Source organism: Perognathus longimembris, chromosome 13, assembly GCF_023159225.1.
Source record: "Perognathus longimembris pacificus isolate PPM17 chromosome 13, ASM2315922v1, whole genome shotgun sequence".
NCBI classification, from domain to species: Eukaryota; Metazoa; Chordata; class Mammalia; order Rodentia; family Heteromyidae; genus Perognathus; species Perognathus longimembris.
In genome coordinates this window covers 46,202,112-46,213,042 of record NC_063173.1, presented here as the reverse complement: position 1 = coordinate 46,213,042, position 10,931 = coordinate 46,202,112, and the positions used below count along the sequence as shown (strand labels likewise).

General features: G+C 44.5%; 1 non-coding gene across 1 annotated transcript; it reads right to left on the bottom strand.

The window, feature by feature from the left end:
• Positions 1–6,418: 6,418 nt before the first annotated feature.
• Positions 6,419–6,522, bottom strand: LOC125362825. Its single transcript, XR_007213127.1, has one exon. It is a non-coding gene; the product is annotated as a U6 spliceosomal RNA (small nuclear RNA).
• Positions 6,523–10,931: the final 4,409 nt, after the last annotated feature.

The following is a 10,931-nucleotide window of genomic DNA, read 5'->3' as shown; positions in this document are numbered from 1 at the left end:
TGAGGAATCTCCATACTGCTTGCCAGAGTGGCTGAACCAGTTTACATTCCTACCAACAATGAAGTAGGGTTCCCTTTTGGCCACATCCCCTCCAACAACTGTTATTGTTAGTTTTCTTGATATATGACATTCTTACTGGGGTGAGATGGAATCTCAATGTTGTTTTGATTTGCATTTCCTTTATGGCCAGTGATGTAGAGCACTTTTTCATATGTCTCTTGGCCATTCTCATTTCCTCATCAGAGAAGTCTCTTTGTAGGTCTTTAGCCCACTTGATGAGGGGGCTATTAGTTCTTTGCGGTTTTGTTTTGGAGGAAAGTAATTTTTTTAGTTCTGCCTATATTTTAGATATGAGGCCTTTGTCCGTTGAATGTCCGGTAAAGATCTTCTCCCAGTCTATGGGCTTTCTGTTTATCTTGCAAGCTATGTCCTTTGCCGTGCAGAAGCTCTGCAGTTTGATGCAGTCCCATTTGTCCAAACTTTCTTTGATTTGTAGCCTTTTTGGGTCTTTGTTAAGGAAGTTCCGTCCTGCGCCAAGGAGCCCAAGTGTTTCTCCTACTTCTTCCTTTAGTGTTTTCAGGGTGTCTGTTTTGATTTCGAGGTCTTTAATCCATTTGGAATTGATTTTGGTGCAGGGTGATATATAAGGATCTAGTTTTAGTTTGTTGCATGTGTTGAGCCAGTTTTTCCAGCACACTTTGTTAAAGAGGCTATCTTTCTTCCAAACTATTGTCTTAGCCCCTTTATCAAAGATTAAGTAGGCGTAGTTCTGTGGGTTCATTCCTGGATCTTCAATTCTGTTCCATTGGTCTTCAGGCCTGTTCCGGTGCCAATACCAAGCTGTTTTTATTACTATAGCTTTATAATACAGCTTGAAGTTGGGTATTGTAATTCCTCCAGCACTGTCCTTTCTGCTTAGGATTGTTTTTGCTATTCTAGGTCTTTTATTATTCCATATGAATTTCTGGATTGCTTCCTCTATTTCATCAAAAAATGGTGTTGGGATATTAATGGGTATTGCATTGAATTTGTAGATAGCCTTTGGCAATATTGCCATTTTGATTCCAAGATCATATTAAATGGAGAGAAACTTAAATCATTCCCCCTAAACTCAGGAACAAGACAAGGATGCCCACTCTTCCCACTTCTTTTCAATGTAGTGCTGGAATCTCTAGCCATAGCAATAAGGCAAGAGGAGGACATCAAAGGGATCCACATCGGCAAGGAAGAAATAAAGCTAACCCTATTTGCAGATGACATGATCTTATATCTGAAGGACCCAAAAAACTCAGTACCCAAACTCCTACACCTAATAAACCATTTTGGCAAAGTAGCAGGATACAAAATCAATCCACAAAAGTCAGCAGCTTTTCTGTACACCAGCAATAGACAAACAGAAAAGGAAATTATGGAAACAATTCCATTTACAGTAGCCAAAAAAAGAATAAAGTACCTAGGGATCAACCTAACCAAGGACGTGACAGATCTATTTAATGAGAACTATAAAAATCTAATAAGGGAAATCAAAGAGGACACGAGGAGATGGAAAGACCTCCCATGCTCATGGGTAGGCAGAATCAATATAGTGAAAATGGCCATATTGCCCAAATTGTTATACAAATTCAATGCAATCCCTATCAAAATCCCAGCCACATTCTTCACTGAAATAGAGAAACCAATCCATAAATTCATATGGAACAGCAAAAGACCTAGAATAGCCAAAGCAATTCTAGGCAAAAGAAGCAGTGCAGGAGGTATCACAATACCAGACTTCAAGCTCTACTATAGGGCCATCATAACAAAAACAGCCTGGTATTGGTATAAAAACAGACCGGAAGACCAATGGATTAGAATTGAAGATCCAGAAATAAAACTGCACTCTTACAGTCAGCTGATATTCGACAAAGGAGCTAAAGACATACAATGGAATAAACATAGCCTCTTCAACTACTGGTGCTGGGAGAACTGGGCAGCCATATGCAGAAAACTCAAAGTAGACCCAAGCCTATCATCATGCACCAAGATCAACTCAAAATGGATCAAGGACCTCAATATCAGACCTGAATCCTTGAAACTACTGAAGGACAGAGTAGGAAAGATGCTAGAACTTATAGGCACAGGAAGGAACTTCCTGAATATAGTCCCAGGGGCACAACAAATAGGGGAGAGACTCGACAAATGGGACTACTACAAAATAAAAAGTTTCTGCACAGCTAAGGACATCGCCACCAAAATAGAAAGACAGCCAACCATATGGGAAAGGATCTTTACCAGCACAGCAACAGACAAAGGCCTATTATCTGTCATCTACAGAGAACTCAAAAAACTAAGCCCCTCCAAACCCAACAAACCAATTAGGAAATAGGCAAAGGAGCTAAAGAGAGACTTCACAAGAGAAGAAATAAAAATGGCAAAGAAACATATGAGGAAATGTTCAACATCCCTGGTAGTAAAGGAAATGCAAATAAAAAGAACCCTGAGATACCACCTCACCCCAGTTAGAATGGCCTATGCTCTGAACTCAGGCAACAACAAATGCTGGAGGGGGTGCGGGGAAAGAGGAACCCTTCTCCATTGTTGGTGGGAGTGCAAATTAGTACAACCACTTTGGAGAACAGTATGGAGGTTTCTCAAAAAGCTCAATATAGACCTACCCTATGACTCAGCCATATCACTCCTAGGCATCTATCCTGAACAACAGGTCCCAAGATATCAAAAAGACATTTGTACTTCCATGTTTATCGTGGCACAATTCACAATAGCCAAAATATGGAAACAACCCAGATGCACCTCCACAGATGAATGGATCCAAAAAATATGGTACCTATACACAATGGAATACTACATAGCAATTAGGAATGGTGAAATATTGTTACTCGCAGGGAAATGATCAGAACTCAAACAAATAATGTTGAGCGAGACAAGCCTAGAACACAGAAAACTAAGGGGCATGATCTCCCTGATATATGACTGTTAAGAAAGGGTGACGGAGAGACAGTAGAGACCAGGTCTGTGAAACCCAAAACTTCTTGTCAAATGGTATTCCCCACAGGATTGGGTCAGCGACCCAACATTATGTAACTAAAACCAAACAACTACTCAACATATAAAGGTCAAAAATTGACCTCTCAGTGAAATAAAATAGCTCAAAAGCTATGTATGTACGTTCGTATAAGACTACTGTCGACATATTGTCTAATATCGACATTACATTTAAAGCCCTAGGCGAATTTTCTTGGGCGTAGGCCACGTGGCTACTGTATATGTTCTTGGTACATTGTGTATCGTATATATGTCTACCTGACCTAGGGAAGAGAAAGCAAAAAAGGGTGTAAGATATTACAAGAAATGTACACACTGCCCTACTATGTAACTGTACCCTTTTTGCACAACACCTTGTCAAAAAATTTGTGTTTAATTAATAAATAAATTTAAAAAAAGAACGCTCATGAGAGTGTTATCTACAATTAAGCAGCACAATGCTTAAAGTTCAGGTGGTAAAACACTAGCTTTGAGCACAAAAGATCAGGGACAGTGATCAGGATCTAAGTGTAAGCTCCAGTAGGCTCCAGGACACACACACACACTCTCTCTCTCTGTCTCTCTCTGTCTCTCTCTGTCTCTCTCTCTCTCTCTCTCTCTCTCTCTCTCTCTCTCTCTCTCTCTCTCTCTCTCTCTCTCTCTCTCTCTCTCTCTCAGCTTTCTTTCTTTTATGGTCCTGGGACTTTAACTCAGGGTATCTGTCCTGTCCCTGAGTGTTTATGTTCAAGGCTAGCACTCTACTATTTGAGCCTAAGCTCCACTCTTGGCTTTATTTTGGGGGTGGGGGGTTAGCTAATTGGAGATAATAGTCTCACAGATTTTCCTTTCTGGGCTGGCTTCAAACCACAATCTTCAAATCTCAGTCTGCTGATTATTTTTTTCACTTTTCATTTTTTGTTGGTCTTGGAGCTTGAATTCAAAGCGGGAGCACTGTTCCTGAGCTCTTTTGCTTAAGGCTAGCGTTCTACCATTTTGAGCCATAGTTCCACTTCCAGTTTTCTGGTGGTTAATTAGAGAGAAGAGTCTCAGACTTTCCTGCCCAGGCTGGCTTTGAACCTCAATTCTCAGATCTCAACCTTCTGAGAAGCTAGGGTTACAGATGTGAGCCACTGGGACCTGGCTTTCTCCCATTCTTATCTTTAAAACCCTCTTAACTCGTGTAGCCATTGGTTGGATAAATACTTACGGAGCACCTCCCACAGGAGGGGACCAGGCAAGGCAGAGGGCAAGCATGACAGAGCTTGCACACAGTGCCTGCAGAGGGCAGGCATCACGGCATTTTTCACACTTCTTTGTCTGGCGCGAAGCCCAGGGGACAGCAAGATGAGTAAAACCAGACTGTTTCTCTACTCAACTAAGTTATGATGAAGTGGGTGGGGGGGGGGGATAACTGTAACTTTAGACTGAGCTGGCTAATAAACCCTCAGCAAGGATTGGGGTAAGTGTGAGAAATGCCAGGCCAGTGGGGAGAGGGGCTGGCCTGACTGAACAGGGAGAGGAGGTGCTTGTCAGAGAGACAGTGCCTGCAGATGACGGGCAGGTGAGAAGCGAAGGTGACAGGAGACGAGCAGAGCTGAAGGACAGTTAAGTTGTAAAATCACCACAGAGCAAGGAGAGACAGAAAGTTTGGGGGTTCTTAAGTCTTGGTTCATGGAGGGGCTTTCCCCCAAGAGTGGAGCCATTGAAAGAGCATCAGGTTCCAGGCCCCAAACACAACACCATATTTTAACTTAATTTGGAATTTTATGTCCTAGCTTTTCTTTCCATCACGCAATTCGCCTGACTTGAGTCACCCTCCAACTAAGGACGGAGGTAACTTACATGGCTATGTTTATGAATTCTCCTAAAAATCTAGTGTGAACTCCTCAAGCCTGGCTCGCATGGGCCACAAAACCTCATTCAGTTGTCTGTACTTCTTGTTCCTGCCCTCCAATTTTTCTTTTCATTTTTCTTTGTGCTATTTTCCAGTTCAGACAATGTCTCGGAAGGCCCAGGAAAGGGCTTTTGAGTTTGGAAAGCACAGTAAATCGATTGCTTCTGGCTCTTGGCAACCATGGCAGGCAAATTCCATTTTACAGCTCTTACCACCCGGGGTTGGAGACCCAGGGCGACTGATTGGATAGCCAAGACACGACCAAACCACTCTGCAGACAGCTCAGGAGAGAAGGGACATTTTTTTCTACTCCTCACATGACCCACTCAAACCTGAGAGAGGTTGATTTAAACCTTCCCAGCCCTGAAGCCAGGTACTGGTGGCTCACGCCTGTAATCCAAGCTACTGAGGAGGCTGAGATGTGACGATCATGGTTCAAAACCAGCCTGGGCAGGAAAGACCATGAGACTCTTATCTCCAACAAACTACCCAGAAAATAAAAAGCTGTAAGTGGCGCTGTGGTTCAAGTGGTAGAGCACTAGCCTTGAGCAAAAAGAAGCTCAGGAACAACACCCAAGTTCAAGCCCCAGGACTGGCACAAAACAATAACAAAACAGCAAAAACAACTTTGCCGTCCCTGTGATAAGCACCCCATGCAACCTGAGTTAGCTTGTGCCATATAATCATGTTATTTCAGCAGCTCCATCCCTGGACCTGCAGCATGCAGTCAGGATCTGCACATAATAAGTGTTCAGTAAATGTCTGTTGAATGAATGACTAAGCAGATGTTTTAGCTGTTATTTGTACAGCAGTCCCCTTCATGTGGTATTTCTATTACCACACAGAAAGTTTATCAGACCACGCTAGGTTCACACTTAGCATGACCTAATGAATGATTTCACTTTGTGGAGGAGGAAGGATGGAGAGCGTAGAGAGCTGAGGATTGGCAATGATGACTTAACCCTTTGGAAGGTCAGGGTGTTTTGTCCGTGGTGACCACATTCTGCCTACCTGAATGAACCTCTCTATGGATACAAAGCATGTTCAAGGTAATGTTTTAATTCCCCCATGAGCTAGGATAAGTTAATGGATTCTCATACAACTGAAGGAAATAAATCACAGATTTATTTTTTTTCTTATTTATTGTCAAAGTGATGTGCAGAGAGGTTACAGTTTCATATGTTAGGCCTTGGGTACATTTCTTGTACTGTTTGTTACCTCCTCCCTCATTCCTCTCCCTCCTCCTACTTTCTCCCCGCCCCCCCCCCCCCATGAGTTGTTCAGTTGGTTTACACCAAATGGTTTTGCAAGTATTGTTTTGGAGTCATTTGTCTTTTTATCCTTTGTCTCTCGATTTAGATATTCCCTTTCACTTCCCTAGTTCTAATACCAGTATATACAGTATCCAGTGTACTCAGATAAGATACAGTAATAGTGTGGGTACAACCACAGGAAGGGGAAACAAGAGGATCATCAACAATAGAAGCTACGGTTTCACATGGCAAAAATATGGAACGCTTCACGAATTTGCATGTCATCCTTGCACAGGGGCCATGGTAATCTTCTCTATATCTCTATATATCTTCTCTATATAATCTATAGATTATCTCTATATAATCTTCTCTATATCCAATTTTAGTATATGTGCTGCCGAAGTGAGCACCACAGATTTATTTTCAAAGCACTGTCCCTTCACTGGACTGATTCTATTGTATCAATCTCATAAGACATGTGGAGATGCATTCTCCATTGGAGATGCAGGTATGGTGGCCCCAGTGGGTCAGTTCCATTGCGGGCTCTTTTGATGGCTCACACACCTGCACTTACCTACTGGCTCTTGTGTTGCATAACCTCCCACGTGAGTGCATGAGAATGTTAAGGAAAAGGTAGCCCTATTGCCTAGCAGAGCTGCCTGGAGAGAGGCTCTGGTGGGATAGAGTAGAGACTCTTTCATGAGCACCATCCCTAGGAGGGCCTGGAGTCCTCTTGGACCTCAGAAAGTCAGTGAACAAGAGGTGAATGCTTAATCTCACGAGAGGGGAAGACATCCCTGAGAAGACTCAGCTATACCTTGAGGCACAACGGGTCAGCCCTCCAGTTGACTGCCCCAGGGACTCCTGAGAGCACACTGACATTGCTCGAGTCCAGGTGCCACATAGTTCAGTTGCTAAGTGGTTTTGGATTCAAATAACACAGTTCAATAGTTACCAAATCAATAGGACTTTATTGCTCACCTTTCTTACAGGATGCTTAAGAGGAGCCTACTTGGAAACTCTTGAAAGCTTTCTTTTTCCAAGCATATTTTATTTTCTTCCCATTTTGGTCCACCACACCCCCATGTTCTCTGGCTCTCCTCTCTCTACTCCACTAATCTCTCTTCATGTCCTAAGCTAGTCCACAAGGCTGTCCTGCCAGTAGAGGAGCCCTCTCAGGTTGGGTGAATGAGAAAAGAAACTGCTAGTGGCTCATGCCTGTAGTCCTAGCTACTCAGGAGGCTAAGATCTAAGGATCACAGTTTCAAGCCAGCCCAGGAAAGAAAGTCTATGGGACTCTTACCTCCAATCAACCAACAGAAAACTGGAAGTGGCACTCTGACTCAAAGTGGTAAAGCATTAGCCTTGAGCATAAAAGTTTAGAGACAGTGCCCAAGCCCTGATTTCAAGCCCCATGACCGACAAAAAAAAAAAAGGAAGGAAAGAAAGAAAGAAAAGAAATTGAGTCAGGACATTCTTTAAAGCTAAAAGTCTGTAGACACAGATACCAGGATCTCTTGGTCAGTAATAATAGTATCTTGCATTTGTGGAGTTAAATTTTGATACCGACACCAACAATTAAAACGTCAGTTAATGTTGCTTTGTTAATAATCTGAGCTTTAGGACCAATTACTTCAGCTTTGCACCCTGGCTATGACATTTACTAGCCACATGACCTTGGAGCTCTGTTTCCTCATCTAGAAACAAAGATGATATTAGCAGAACTTTCGAGAGTTGTTGGAGAGGTATTAGCTGCTGCAGATAACTTGCACAGGCAGTGTCAGCACCTGGCCGGTACTCAGCCTTTGTTTCCAAGTGTCTTAGACAGCATAAAGCAGCAAATCTATGAGACAGGTGTTCATCATCACAGCCATGCCATGGATGAGAAAACTGTGATCCAAAGAGCAAAATAACTTGCCCAGGTTGACACTGTGGTTCATATATGGCAAGACAACATTTTGAATTCATGCAGCTGGCTGCCGACCCACCTGACTAATAAGCATTGTCTACAACCCCCTCTTACAGGTAAGGGGAAGAGTGAGGGGAGCCCCAGAGCCTTCACAAAGTAGATCAGTTTTATGACATTGTTTCGTCCTCAGAAGTCTCCAAGAGGTAAGCTGCCCAGGAACCAGAGCATGGACAGAAACCTGTTGTCCCGGTACCAGCCCCTGGGCCATGCTGCTCCGGAGGGAGACTCACCTGGGAAGATTCTCCCCAAGCATTGAAATATTAGCAGCTGCAGGTTAGTGTAGACAATGACAGAAATCCTGGAGAGCAGAGAATCAACTGTCTTATGCTTCCCCTGCTACACCAGGCTACATGGATGCCCACTGGGCAATAGGACTGAGTGAATGCTTTCCAATGCAACAACTCCCTTCATGCACTTAAGTGCTGGGCCCACTTCCAGGAAGGGCTGCACCCTGGGCGCTGTTTCTGTAAGCCAAGATAAATCTCTCTACACTATTCAAGTGTCTCTCTCTCTCCTCTGTCTCCCCTCCCCACACATACAAGCATGCACGCATGTGTGTACACACACACCTACATACCTACAACCAAAGAAATAAAAACGAATGTGTCAGCCCCTAAGCTTTATATTTTCATTCTTCCATTATCCCCATAAATCCTTGCCTGAAGCCAGCAAGGTATACATTATGATTCCCATTTTCTAGAAGGTAAGACTGAAACCCAGAGAGGTAGAATGCCCAGCCCACCAGCACAATGTTCCTTCAAAACAGAGACAAGGTGTAAGTGTGACCTTTCTACTCCATCTGCATACCTTTCCTTAGAATGACCCATGGCCTCAATGCTTTAAGTCGAGAGAATCTTGACTAGAGGAACCAGATTCATGCAGAGCATAAAAGAGAACTGAGTAGCTCCTAGCCATCCAGCCTCCCAGGGATACATTCCCAAGGCAAGGGGAACTTGAAGTCCCCCCACCCCCCCTTTTGAACAGATGCTCTCAGAAGTAGTGGCTTTAGAATCCACATCCAAGCAGGGCATCTGGAAACCCTCCAGCCCTAGCCCTCTTTCTTATCAAGGGTCTGGCAAAGAGAAGAGCCTACAGCCAGGGGCTACTTCTCTTTCAAACTGAGTTCAGATAAAATCCAGTCCCCAGAGAGTCATCAAGAAAGAGCCTATGGCATTCCTGGGGTGGCCTTGCCTTCAGCAGATCTGGCAAAAACCCAGAGTAGGGCTGAGGCCCAGTCTGCCCCACAGCTCAGTGTCCCAAAGGGCTGCCAGGTGGCACCAGTTCCAGCCTTGTATGGGCAAAATTGCCCTGCTCAGCCTGGCTTTGGAGTGAGCTCTCTCTATTTTAGGGCCCAGGGGATAGTGTCAGTCTCTCCCTCCAGCCCTCATTGGCTCAAGTACCAGCTGGTACTGCCAGAAACCTTGCTGAGGCTTGGAGGAGATGGACAGCGTGTTTCACACGAGTCCCCAACTTCAGGGAGGAGATGGCTCAAAGTCAAAACAACAGTAATAGCAACAATCATTTTTCTGCAGGATATATGCTAAAACCATGAGTATGCTATAGATGTTCTCTCTCTCTCTCTCTCTCTCTCTCTCTCTCTCACCCCCTCCCTCCCCCCCACCTCTGGTGCCAGTATTAGAGTTTGAACTCAGGGCCTGGGTACTGGCCCTTAGCTTTTTCACTCAAGGCTGGCACTCTACCGCTTAAGCCACAACTCCACTTCTGGCTTTTTTGTGTGTGGTTAATTGAAGATGAGAGTCTCATGGGCTTTCCTGCCCAGGTTGGCTTTGAACCACGATCCTCCAATTTCAGCCTCACGAGCAGCTAGGATTACAGACATAAGCCACCACTACCCAGCATATAGATCATCTCTTTATGACCCCAAAACAGTGGAAAGCATCCTTTGCCCCTTCCACCAACCATCTCCTAGATACTGAGTAACTGGTCCAAGGTCACACCATCAGCAAGGGACTACAGACCTGGGCAGGCTGTCTATCAGCTACTCAAATGAGCTAGAAAGGTTTGAGGCCTGCACCCAAGCTTAACCTTCTATGGAACCTGGGTCTTCTTGGTTTCACTTTTGATGGTAGATCCAAGCCTAGACTACCCAGACTCCAAGTCTAGAGCTCTGCCCTTGTATTAGGCCCTCTTCTCTGGAGGGCTAGCCAGGCCCTGACACAGTCCCTTCCTTCTGAGATTAGTCCAGTTTAGGGACCTTAGCTGTATAGAGAAACACCATGGCATTGTGAGCAGGTGGGAGGTGGGTGGAGGCTATGGGCCTGGCCCAGAGAAAAGATAAAGTGGGGGTGCATTGCACAGTTGGGACTCTCAGCCCAACCCCTACTTTTATCCTGGCATTTGGGCAGATTCCTTGAACTGTGAATCTTTGGCATTACTAAACCTACTCCGCATCTAGTTAAGGCCATTCACAGGTATTTAGAGTGAAAAATCCTCAAGCTCACCAAGCCTTAGTCCACTCCCTGGACAACAGGAATAAGGAGTCTGTCTGCTAGAGAATGAGATGCAAGGGTCCCTGGCCAAAATTGCATGGGACAGAAGGAAGGCAGGGTATGCGGATGTGAGACTCCTGGAAAAAAACAAACAAAAAAAAAAAACTAGGGATGTCCTGGGGAAACCAGGATGATCTGGTCCTGCCAGAAGCTATACTACACAAAGCACAGCCTGGCAGAAAACACACAGACCCTGCCATTGCTTTCACAGGTCCTCTTCACAGCTGTGGCTCCCTGCTCCAGTCCTGTCTTCATGACAGAGGGCTTGCCACCCAGACCCTCCC